Source organism: Microcaecilia unicolor, chromosome 1, assembly GCF_901765095.1.
Source record: "Microcaecilia unicolor chromosome 1, aMicUni1.1, whole genome shotgun sequence".
NCBI classification, from domain to species: domain Eukaryota; kingdom Metazoa; phylum Chordata; class Amphibia; order Gymnophiona; family Siphonopidae; genus Microcaecilia; species Microcaecilia unicolor.
In genome coordinates, this window is record NC_044031.1 from 641,260,445 (window position 1) to 641,272,394 (window position 11,950).

An 11,950-nucleotide genomic window follows, 5' to 3' on the forward strand; every position below is an offset into this window, starting at 1 on the left:
ACTCCCTTTTACCAAGTTGACAGGCAACAGCAATGTCCCTGAGCCATTGATGCCACTATGCCAGCACCCCATGCAGGCTTAGTTGTCGGTGGCTCAAGGATGATGTTGCTGATTGCAGAGCTTGGTAGAAGGGAGTTGTGGCTGTCTTTGGATGAGGTCCTTAGCTGGGAATCCCCACCAGCTATATAGTAAGAATCAGGAAAAAAAGGAGGGCCCCTCTCCGCATCCCCTCTGATTTCCCCACCTGCCATTACTGTCACACCAACAGACCCTCACCAATACAGAACAAGGGATCACAAATTAGAAATAAAAATATTTATACAAAAATTGAACTGAGAACCCTAAGAAGTTAAAGTTAGCATTACTGCAACACTGGAGATATAAAACAGAAATACATTTCCTTTTCAAATGAACACAACAGAAAGACATTTGCTATTCACATTTCCAAAAGCTAACATATTCCATTTAGAACATTCAAAATATAATGCTTTTTTTCTACCTTTGTTGTTTGGACATTTTATTTTTCCATCTTGTTAGTTCCAATTTTTCTGTCTGTCATCTCCTAATTCTCCTTCAAGCGGCTACTGTCCATTTGTCTTTTCTCCTGTCTCCTGTCTGTTCCCTCACTACACCTGCTTCTGACATATTGATCATTCCTTTTTAGCTCCTTTCTTCCGCTTTCTCCCCCTTCTTCTCCTCCTTTTTACTTTTCAACTACCTATCAAATTTCCATCTTCATTTTTCACTGATTAGCTCTCCCATTCCCCATCTCACTCCTTCCCAGCCCTACATTCCCTTTCATCTTTAATGTACTCCCCATTACATTATTTCTACCCTCTGTAATCATTATCCTCTCATTCACTTCCTTGCTACCCCTCCCCCCTCCTGGCCTCTGCCACAGGGTTCCACCATTTCCATCATCTTTTATTGATTACCTAGTATCAGGCATTGACTATTGATTTAGTTGCATTTTTGTCTCTCCCTGGAGGGATTTCTGTAGAGAGTGACCTCTGTGGAACAGCACTTTACAAAACCAGAACACTGCATCAATGATTTTATGGTGAGAATAATAAAAGGAAACTTTAAGACAATCCAGGAATGTAAGACCTTTAAAGTCAAAATGATAAAATATTTTGACATCCACCAGATAGGACTTAAAAGATCTGGGCTTTTTATCCCACTATAAACCATAAAATTATACTGCTTTGTCACCCTCTTATCAGCCATTCATCTCTCCCTGTCTCTCACCCACCCAGCTCTCCCTGTTTCTCACCTAACCCACCCCACCCTCTTCCTGTGCGACTGTCAATGGACTGCTTTTGCGTTTCACTTATATATTCTGATATCTTCAATACTTTCTGATCTGATGAAGGGTTACCTTTGAAAGCTAATCAAAAATGTATTGTTAGTCCAATAAACAAGTATCATCTTATTTTCTTTTCTATGTTTTTATTTCTATGTATTACCTTTACAAGTGGACTAACATGGCTACCACACCACTTTACTCCAATATACCTCAAATGGGAAAAAATAAATAACAGGCAGATGACAACGATCAGGAATAAAGTCTACAACGAAAGAGTTGAACAATAACACACAGTCAGTAGTTTCTCACAGTTCGGGTGGTCTCGCTCTCTGTTTGCCCAGCATCTTTCTTTAGCAGTATCCTTGTAGTAGAAAGTGCCCTATGCTCGTACTTCTTAGAGGTATTTATTTGTTTAAATTCATTTTTAGACTTCAATTCATTCAGGTTAGATAACCTGTGGCAGTCAGCCTTTTTTAGAACTGTAACCATTGGAGTCTGAATCAGACCCGGATTTTCAATAAATCCGGGCACTGGCTCTGAATATTTGGGCTCCTGCCTTGTCAAAGCCCGCTGAGCTGGCCATTTCTGGATATTTAGTGGCATTTAACCAGATAAGTGATGCCACGTTGGAATCAATACACAGTGTTTGAACAAGGTTCCTAAATTTTTTTGCTGTCAGCTGAGATGCTAAGCATGGTCATATTGTACCATTGATGTCAAACGACCCCTGCTATTCACATTTCCGCTGTATGCCAAAACAGAGCCCATGTCAGGTCATTGATATACAAGATTGTATGATTGATGTACAAGACTGATCTACGCTGGGTCATTGATGTAGAAGATTGTGTGATTGATGTAAAAGACTGATGTACACTGTGGAATAAAAGGACGTCTCCTGTTTATGAAGGCTCTTGATACTTTTTGAGGCTCATTTTCAAAGCACTTAGCCTCCCAAAGTTCCATAGAAACCTATGGAACTTAGCCTCCCAAAGTGCTTTGAAAATATGCCTCTTTGTGTCCTAGAGTCACCCCAGCCAGTAAGGTGAATATTCATTGTGGGTATCCTGTAAATCTGACTGGCTGGGGTGCCTCCAGGACCAGGTTTGGGAACCACTGCACTAACCAGTTAAGTGAGTGGATAAAGTTTAATAATGTTTTCTACAAATACTATATATGATATGATATATGAAAAAAAGTGAGGAAAAACCAAATGAGGATACAAAAAAACACTTTATTGTATTAAAAAAAATGACCCGACACGGCCGTGTTTTGGCCCTAAGGCCTGCCTCAGGGGTCTTGAACAATCTCGGATGATCTAGTGTCGGGTCGTGTTTTAATACAATAGGGAGGGGCATAATCGAACGGCGTCGGCCAAAATGATGGCCGGCCATCTTCAGGGCCAACTCCGTGAGGGGGTGGAGCCAAACGTATTTTCGAAATACACTTGGCGCCGGCCAAATCGCTCGCCGGATTTAGAGCAGGATCACCGGCGGATCGCCGGGTTTACATGAGATAGCCAGCTCCGATTTTCAGCCATAATGGAAACCGGACCAGGCCATCTCAAACCCAGCGAAATGCAAGGTATTTGGGCGTGGGAGGAGCTAAAATGGGTTTTCTCACTGAAAAAGAGAGACAATTTTTACAAGTTAAATATCCTGTCATTCCAACCATGTACATATTACCAAAAATACACAAGTCTACCACCAACCCACCAGGAAGGCCCATTGTTTCTGGAAAAGGTTCCATTTTAGAACCATTATCAATTTTTGTGGATTTCTTTTTACGGCCTTTTGTACCCATCATTCCGTCATATGTACAAGACACTACTCATATGATCAACATTCTTGAACATTATGATGGACCAATTACAGATACCATCATGGTAACTATGGACATTGAGTCTCTTTACACCAATATTCCTCAACTTGAAGCACTGAAAGTAATTGAAGAAACCCTACAAAGAAGGACCACGCATCGCAGAATACCCAATCATTTGATTTTAACGTGCGTAACTATAGCACTTACTAAAAATTATTTTCGATTTAATGATATATATTACCAACAGATCAAAGGCACCGCGATGGGTGCTAGCATGGCACCAGATTTAGCCAACCTGTACGTGGGAAAATTTGAAGAAAAATTTCTCACCAATCATCCTTTTTCACAACATATCAAAATTTATCGACGCTATATAGATGACGTCTTCATTCTCTGGCAAGGAAATGAGGAAAGTCTTCATTCTTTCCACCATTGGCTCAACAGACAAGATTCAAATCTCAAGTTTACTTTAGAATACAACAACAACAATATCCACTTTCTCGATATTTCAATTACTAAAACGGACTATTTTTTCAAAACCAATATTTACAGAAAACCTACAGACCGCAATATGTTTCTGCACTATTCAAGTTATCACAACCCTAGCTTGAAGAGTAACTTACCTCTCAGTCAATTTCTCCGTCTTCGACGCCTTTGTTCAGATTTTGATGATTTTCATCATCAAGCCAACATTTTGAAAAACAAGTTCACAACCAGGGGCTACCCACAACAACACATCAACAATGGTCTCAACCGAGCCATTGAGAAAGACCGTAAAGAATTACTGGAAACATCGGCAATCAAGAACACACCTGATATAGTGTGCACGTTAAAATACTCCTTTCTAGCCAAACATATTTCACGATCAATCAAGAAACATTGGCACATTTTAGAAGGACTAGAATGTTTTCAAAACAAACAATTGGTTATTGCCTATTCTAGGAATAGAAACCTGAAAGAATATCTCGTGCCCTCTACGTTACCTGATGAGACTATAGATTCAGCACCACTTGGATTTCGGAAATGTGGCCATTGCAGTATTTGTACCCATTGCATTGAAACTACCCATTTCATACATCCCAAAACTAAGAAATCTTTCAAATTAAACCATACATCAGATTGCAATACTTCTTCTGTCATTTACATTGTCATTTGCCCTTGTCCCATGATATACGTTGGTAAAACCATTAGAGCAATAAAGACCCGTATTATAGAACACAGGAGCTGCATTAAAAGGAAGATTGAGTCTGCTCCTCTTGTGGAACATTGGTATGCAGCAAATCATTCAATTTCAGATCTCAAATTTCTTGTTTTCAAAACCAAGATTAAGAAATGGAGAGGAGGTGACCTGGATAAACTACTGCTACAGGAAGAACAGAAACTTATCTTTGATTTAAATACCCTGGCACCTGATGGATTAAACAATGAAATTGACTTCCGGCCATTTTTATGACGACTCACTTTAATACAGTTGTCCACTTAAATGAATACTCACATAATAACAAGTAACTTTTCTCTATAACATTTTCCTCTTTCTTTATTCTTTTATTTTTATTTTTCAGCTTTTCCACTTTTTTGTCCTTCATTATTATTTTTCACACAGTTTGCATCCTCCTTCATTTTTTTCTTTTATTTTTTTCTTTTCTTTTTTTCTTTTATTTTTTTCTTTTTCTTTTTTCTTTTTCACCCTTTCATTATTTTCCAGCCAATTCTTTTCCTTTTTAAATAAATAATTCAAATGCAACAACTTCATTTATTTTCTTTCATTGTTTCATACTTATTTTCACTTATACATTATTTTGTCATCATATGTGTCATTTCAATTTTTTTTGTATTTTATTTTTTCATCCATTCATCATATTATTCAATTTTATTTCTTTATTTTTTACTTTTATTTTCATTTTTATTTTCATTTTTTATTTATTATTTATTATTTATTTTTTATTTTTCATTTTAATCCTTATTTTTATTTTTCATTGCTTCTCCGCTTTTCTGTGCCCGTTTTTCGTTTCTCAGCTCTCTTTTCAGTAATTTTCATCCAGTTTTTATTTTCCAGACAGCAGTCTCCGTCATCCTTAATTTAGATAGTGTTTGTTCTTCACATTTTTTCTTTGCTTACGTCACTTCCGTCCCAGCGTGATTTTCTACACCTTCTTTATCACACATTTTTGATGTTTTATTTTTCTTTTTTCATTTTGTATTGCTTTTCTGCTTTTTTGTGCCCGTTTTTCGTTCAACAGCCTTTTTTCAGTATTTTTCATCCAGTTTTTACTTTCCAGACAGCAGTCTCCGTCATCCCCAATTCAGATAGTGTTTGTTTTTCATATTTCTTCATTGCTTACGTCACTTCCGTCCTAGCGTGATACTTTTCACATTTTTTCATTACACATTTGTGTTGTTTTATTTTCCCCCTTTTTTTTGTTCTTCCCACATGATTCTATTTCATTTTTTATTTTTATTTTTATTTTCATTTTTCTTCTTAGTATATACGGCAAACAACAGTGTGCGTCACTTCCGGGAATGAGTCATCGGCTTCCGTGCATCTCGGCGTTTTTTGTCTTTTGGCGCCTTTTTTTCATTCATAATGCTCGCTTTTTTCACTGCACTTTTTTCTGAACCACATCGCGGACAGCGCTAGCTGTGTACCTGACGGTCACTTGTTTCCCAACAAAGTCTTTTTAAAGGTTAGTATCGCTACTCCCTAAAGACTAAGATCGCAATCTTGTGGATTACTTAATGCTTTAATTTTCTGCATTTTCTTCATTGAAATCACGTATAAGCGTCAATTTTTCCATTCTTTCTCTAACACACTTCTTGTTTATGTACCATCATATGATTTTATGTGAAGTTTTGCGTTATTCTTCCAGTTCTCCTACAAATTTGATTGCCTCAGTCCCTTATCCTCTGCATTTTCTATTTTTCAAGTACATTTAGGTGTACACATAACCCTTCATCCTTTTTTTCCAACAGACTATAACGTTACGTTTGAACAACTATCATTGATAGTCTTTGACAATATCTTGTCACAAAGGTCAGTGTCTCTCAACCACATCACATATTTCTTATATCTAATCACCAGGTGTTATTTATTTTTATTTTTATTTTTATTTTCACACTTTACGTTTCATTTCCCTTGACCGAAAATTCCATAAGGTTTTTGCCACGTAGTACAGTATAAGCAAATTTGTTTTAAATGACAATTTCGTTTTATTTGCAATTCATTCATGTTACCTACAACTTCTGATATCTAAATTTGCCATTTTTTACACAACTTCACCTATCGTTATTGCATCCAGTTACTTAAGTGACATTACATTATATATTCTATATTAAATAGTTCTAAATATGTTAGTCATGTATTATGTGGCATATATAATGGCATCAAAGTTTTTTATGTTTTTTTATGTTTTTTATGTTAATATGTCTAAACCTTTTAATTTATCTGTTTTTTAACATATACATATGTTTGTTTAATATTTACTTGTTATTAATTGCTCTATTTTTTGCATTTTTAAGCATGCTTTTTTGCAATTCATTATATCACCATTTCATATACAGTATGTTTTTATGCTTGTATATCTGTATTTTTAAATTTATTTATTTTATTATTTATAAATTTATTTCAGTTATATATATATATTTTATGCATTATTATTCATTGTTTTCCTTTTTTTCATATAAATGTATGTTTTTGAGTCTCCAAATTTATTAATAAAATTATTCATTGTTCCTACATCCTCCAGTCTCTGGCTTCCTTGGTCGCTCTCCCACTTTTCCTGTGACTCCGTGGGAGGAGCCAGCATTTGTAGTGCACTGGTCCTCCTGACATGCCAGAACACCAACCAGGCACCCTAGGGGTACTTAACAAAATTAAAAAAAAAATAGCTTCCAGGTGCATAGCACCCTTACCTTGTGTGCTGAGCCCCCCAAATCCCCCCCCCCAAAAACCCACTCCCCACAACTCTACACCATTACCATAGTCCTAAGGGGTGAAAGGGGGCACCTACATGTGGGTGCAGCGGGTTTTGGAGGGCTCAATATTTATCACCACAAGTGTAACAGGTGGGGGGGGGGGGGATGGGCCTGGGTCTACCTGCCTGAAGTGCACTGCACCCACTAAAAACTGCTCCAGGGACCTGCATACTGCTGTCAAGGAGCTGGGTATGACATTTCAGGCTGGCATACAGGCTGGCAAAAATGTTTTTTTTTTTGGGTGGGAGGGGGTTGGTGACCACTGGGGGAGTAAGGGGAGGTGGTCCCCGCTTCCCTCCGGTGGTCACCTGGTCAGTTCGGGCACTTTTTTCAGACTTGGTCCTAAAAATAAATGGACTAAGTCCGGCTGGCGAAATGCTCGTTCGAGCCGGCCATTTTTTTTTCATTATGAGGTGAAGCCAGCCATCTTGTAACCTCGCCCCTGGCCCCTTTCCGCCTTCGCTACCCTACCAACACGCCCCCTTGAAGGTTTGCCGGTGCCACAACGAAAAAGCAGTTGGGGCCTGCCAAAATCAGCTTTCGATAATACCGATTTGGCCGGGATCAGGAGATCGCCGGTGATCTCCCAATTTGTGTCGGAAGATCGCCGGCGATCCCTTTCGAAAATAAGCTCAAAAGTGTTTTTTGGTATCCTTACTTGGTTTTTCCTCACTTTTTTTCATATCTCACGGTATCGTGAGGGTTTTTACCTACTTTTTTTTGTTTATTCTACAAATACTACTCAGGATTAATCAACCTTAAGAAAAAACATCACCCTAGCACTTAACAAGAGATCTTTTTCTGACATTCCATTTGTCACTGAGGCTTAAATGTGACATCAGTAAATCAGTATTTCAGAAACACCTAAGAGACTTTCTTTTGTTAAAGGCCTTTTATAATTCTGACTGATGATGGATTTGTGATATGCTTTGTCTTTCTTGTTTTCTATATTAGTTCATTGTATTTTTTTAATTAATGTTTTATTGTAACTCACCCTGGATAAGGGCAGGCTAAAAATAACATTGAATCTAAAAAGAGATCCACTGGTACCAATTCCTCAGTGTTCCTTTTATCTCTTGCATAATGCAGAATAGAAAAAAAAATTCCTTGTTATTTACATGCTACGTGCAGACCATATCTATATCTATTCTTCAGTACTTTCCCTGTGATTTGTTATAAATTATACAATGCTTTGAGACATGGCTTCAGATGCAGAGTCTTTTTACCTTCCCCTGGATGATCCGCAAGAGACAGAAGTGCTGGGCAATCAGGAAAAGGTTAGATTTAATTGATCTCTCTGGTCTTTTAAATACTACTACTACTACTATTTAGCATTTCTATAGCGCTACAAGGCGTACGCAGCGTTGCACAAACATAGAAGAAAGACAGTCCCTGCTCTAAGAGCTTACAAATCACCTGTATAATTGTTTCTTTTATTGAATAAGAGACAATTCTAGTATATTAAGGTTGACACTGGCTCTAGTTTTAGGATAGGATCAAGCAGTCTTGGTTTTAACCCAGTTGAGCATATGGACAGCCCTCTTTCCCTAAGAAATCAGACTTACTTAAGCATGCAGTCCAGTAAAACCATAACTGGATCACTTTGTCTTGAAAAAAATAGAACCATGTGATAGCATTATTTGTGCAGCTTAACATAAGAACATAAGAATAGCCATACTGGGTCAGACCAGTGGTCCATTCATCCCAGTATCTTACTTCCAGCAGTGGCCAATCAAAGTCACAAGTACCTGGCAGAAACCCAATTAGCAGCAACATTCCATCATGCTTACCAATCCGGGGGCAAGCAGTTGCTTCCCCATGTCTGTCTTAACAGCACATCTTCCGGCAAAGAGATCCAGAGCTTAACTATTCATTAAGTGAAAAAATATTTCCTGCTATTTGATTTTAAAGTATTTCCATGTAAGTTCCTCGCGTGTTCCCTAGTCTTTGTACTTTTGGAATGAGTAAAAAATTGATTTACTTCAATTCGTTCTACACCACTCAGGATTTTGTAGACCTCAATTATATCTCCCCTCATCCGTCTCTTTGGAAAACAGAGTACTGGGCTACATGGACCATTGGTCTGACCCAGTATGGCTACTCTTATGTTCGAAGAAAGTGAAGAGGGTGGGTGGGGGTGAAAGCAATTTGAAGAGAGAGTTCAGTGTGAGGAACAGACATTGAGGTTTGGAGCCAGGAGAGTTTGTCAAATGGATGTAGTAGTCTTGATTGGCAGTGAAAGAGCAGACTTATCCTGTTTGCTTTTTTGGCCTCCACCACACACTGGGCAGAATATTTCAGCGTATTGTCTACAGTGACTCCTACCGTATTTTTCGGACTATAAGACGCACCTAGGTTTTAGAGGAGGGAAATAGGGAAAAAAATTTTTTCCTTTTTCCCTCCTCTAAAACCTAGGTGCTCCGGTGCGTCTTGTCCGAGTTCGGGATTGCCCTCCCCCCGGCCCTGTCACCACTTCTCCCCTACTCACGTCACGCGATCTTCCCTGGTGGTCTAGTGACGTCGGGGCAGGAAAGAGCCCCCTCTTTCCTGCCCAGCGCGCTGCTCTCTGTCCTCCTGTATGCTGCCTGACGGTCTCGGCGAGATTCAAAATGGCCGCCGAGAATTGAAGTCTCAGCGGCCATTTTGAATCTCGCCGAGACCGTCAGGCTGCATACAGGAGGACTGGGCAGGAAAGAGGGGGCTCTTTCCTGCCCCGACGTTACTAGACCACCAGGGAAGATCGCGTGACGTGAGTAGGGGAGAAGTGGTGACAGGGCCGGGGGGAGGACGATCCCAAACTCGGGGGGAGGGCAGGCGGGCGATCCCGAACTCGGGGGGAGGGCGGGAGGGAGGGAAATCGCTACCTTCGGACTATAAGACGCACCCCCCATTTTCCTCCCAAATTTTGGGGGAAAAAAGTGCGTCTTATAGTCCGAAAAATACGGTAGTTCTTTCTCTTGAGTGCTGACTCCTAAAGTGGACCCTAGCATCAGATATCTATTATTTGGATTATTCTTCACTTTGCTTTTGTCTACATTAAATTTCATCTACCATTTGGTGGGGTGGGGGAACTTGATTTGCCATCTTTCTGTGGTTACAATCAAAGCAGTGTACATATTGAGGCATATTTTCAAAGCACTTTGGGAGGCTAAGTTCCATAGGTTTCTATAGAACTTTGGGAGGCTAAGTGCTTTGAAAATGAGCCTGATTGTATACCAGTACTTATTTTGTACCTGGGGCAATGGAGGGTTAAGTGACTTGCCCAGAGTCACAAGGAGCTGCAGTGGGAATCAAAACCAGTTCCCCAGGTTCCCAGACCACTGCACTAACCATTAGGCTACTCCTCCACTTTGGATGCCCAGTCTTCAAGTTTCCAAAGGCCTTCCTGCAATTTTTCACAATCCACATGTGTTTTGACAGCTCTGAATAGTTTTACGACATCTGCAAATTTAATCACTTCTCTCATCGTTCCAATTTCCAGATTATTTATAAATATGTTAAGTAGCACCAGTGTCAGTACAGATCCTTGTGGCACTCCACTATTCACCCTCCTTCATTGAGAAAAATGGCCATTTAACCCTACTGTCTGTTTTCTGTCCAATAACTAATTTCTAGTCCACAGAAGGCATTTCCTCCTATCCCATGACTCTTTAATTTTCTCAGGAGTCTCTCATGAGGTACTTTATCAAAAGCTTTCTGAAAATCTAGATACACTACATATGTTTACTCACCTTTATCCACATGTTTAGTCACGCCTTCAAAGAAATGAAGCAAATTGGGAGGCTAGACTTCCCTTGGCTGAACCCATGCTGGCTCTGTCCCATTAAACCATGTTTGTCAGAAGTTCTTGACATCCAACAAGTGGATAAGAAACATTCACTGTCACAGAAACGTTTTTCACTCACACTGTATATGGACATTATTAGGTTCCCAGAATCACTTCTACAACTACAGTAAAACACAGAGAAGGGTTATCACAAAATGTAAAACTTACCAAGCAGCTGAGCTTCTCTAGGTGTTACTGGTTGAAGTAGAGAAATTAATCATTTAAATCCAATACTTTAATCCCAATTGAAGGAATTAACTATTAACAAAAGCTGAGAACGGTTTGTACATTTGTGCACCTGGCTGACTACCAGCACAGGAAAATGCAGGGGTGTTGCGACAGCTACAGTTACTCTGCATAATTCTTTGGGAAACAGGAGAAATAGCAGATGTGAGAGAAATATAAGATGTATTCTGCCACCAGTCCAGAATGTAATGGGGAAAGCTTTCAAAGCACAGGCTAGCCTTATGACCAGATATTAATTTGTACCCATGGACTTTCATACTAGTTTATAAGGGAAATTGCCCATGTGGTTTTTGTTTGAAAACAAACTGCAAAGTCTGAGGTTGCAAGGCTGTGAGTTTCAAATATGCATTTTGTTTGGGGTGAGCCTATCCACTGAGGCAACCCCCTTTTCTAACAGCTAAAACTAGTCATGTTGTTCAACTCAACAGCTAGATTTAGAAAGTGAAAGGGGAGGTGCAAATTCAGAGTTGTCAAGTTTCATAGTTCCAGGAGAGAGATTTGAGGCCAGCTCTGGATTTCTGCCAGCCCTGTCATGATACAGTACAAGATCAGCAGAATCCAGAGCTGTCAAGGTACCCAGTTCCAGAAGGGAGATTGGAGGCCAGTCCTGCCTTTCTGACAAGCCTATTGCGATGCATTACGGGACCTGTAACATGGATGTCAATGGGTAGAATCAAGGACTACAAATCCCACACTGCTGTGGGATGCAAAGTCAAAACCAGGACTGGTCAAAAAGTCTTCCCCCCTCTCCCTTACACTGGGCAGCTGTGCAAACTGAAATC

General features: G+C 39.5%; 1 protein-coding gene across 4 annotated transcripts in view; it reads right to left on the reverse strand.

Annotated features, from left to right (window-relative positions):
* LOC115482242 (glycine N-acyltransferase-like protein 2) overlaps positions 1–11,185 on the reverse strand; it is a 51,480-nt gene extending 40,295 nt beyond the window's left edge. For 3 of the 4 annotated variants that reach the window (XM_030221911.1, XM_030221902.1, XM_030221895.1), the window contains exon 1: positions 11,091–11,115. The gene's annotated coding sequence lies outside the window, so the exon portion shown is untranslated. Of the gene's footprint in view, positions 1–11,090 lie in introns of all 4 variants that reach the window. The other variant, XM_030221927.1, reaches the window with a different exon arrangement.
* Between the last annotated feature and the right edge of the window lie 765 nt (positions 11,186–11,950).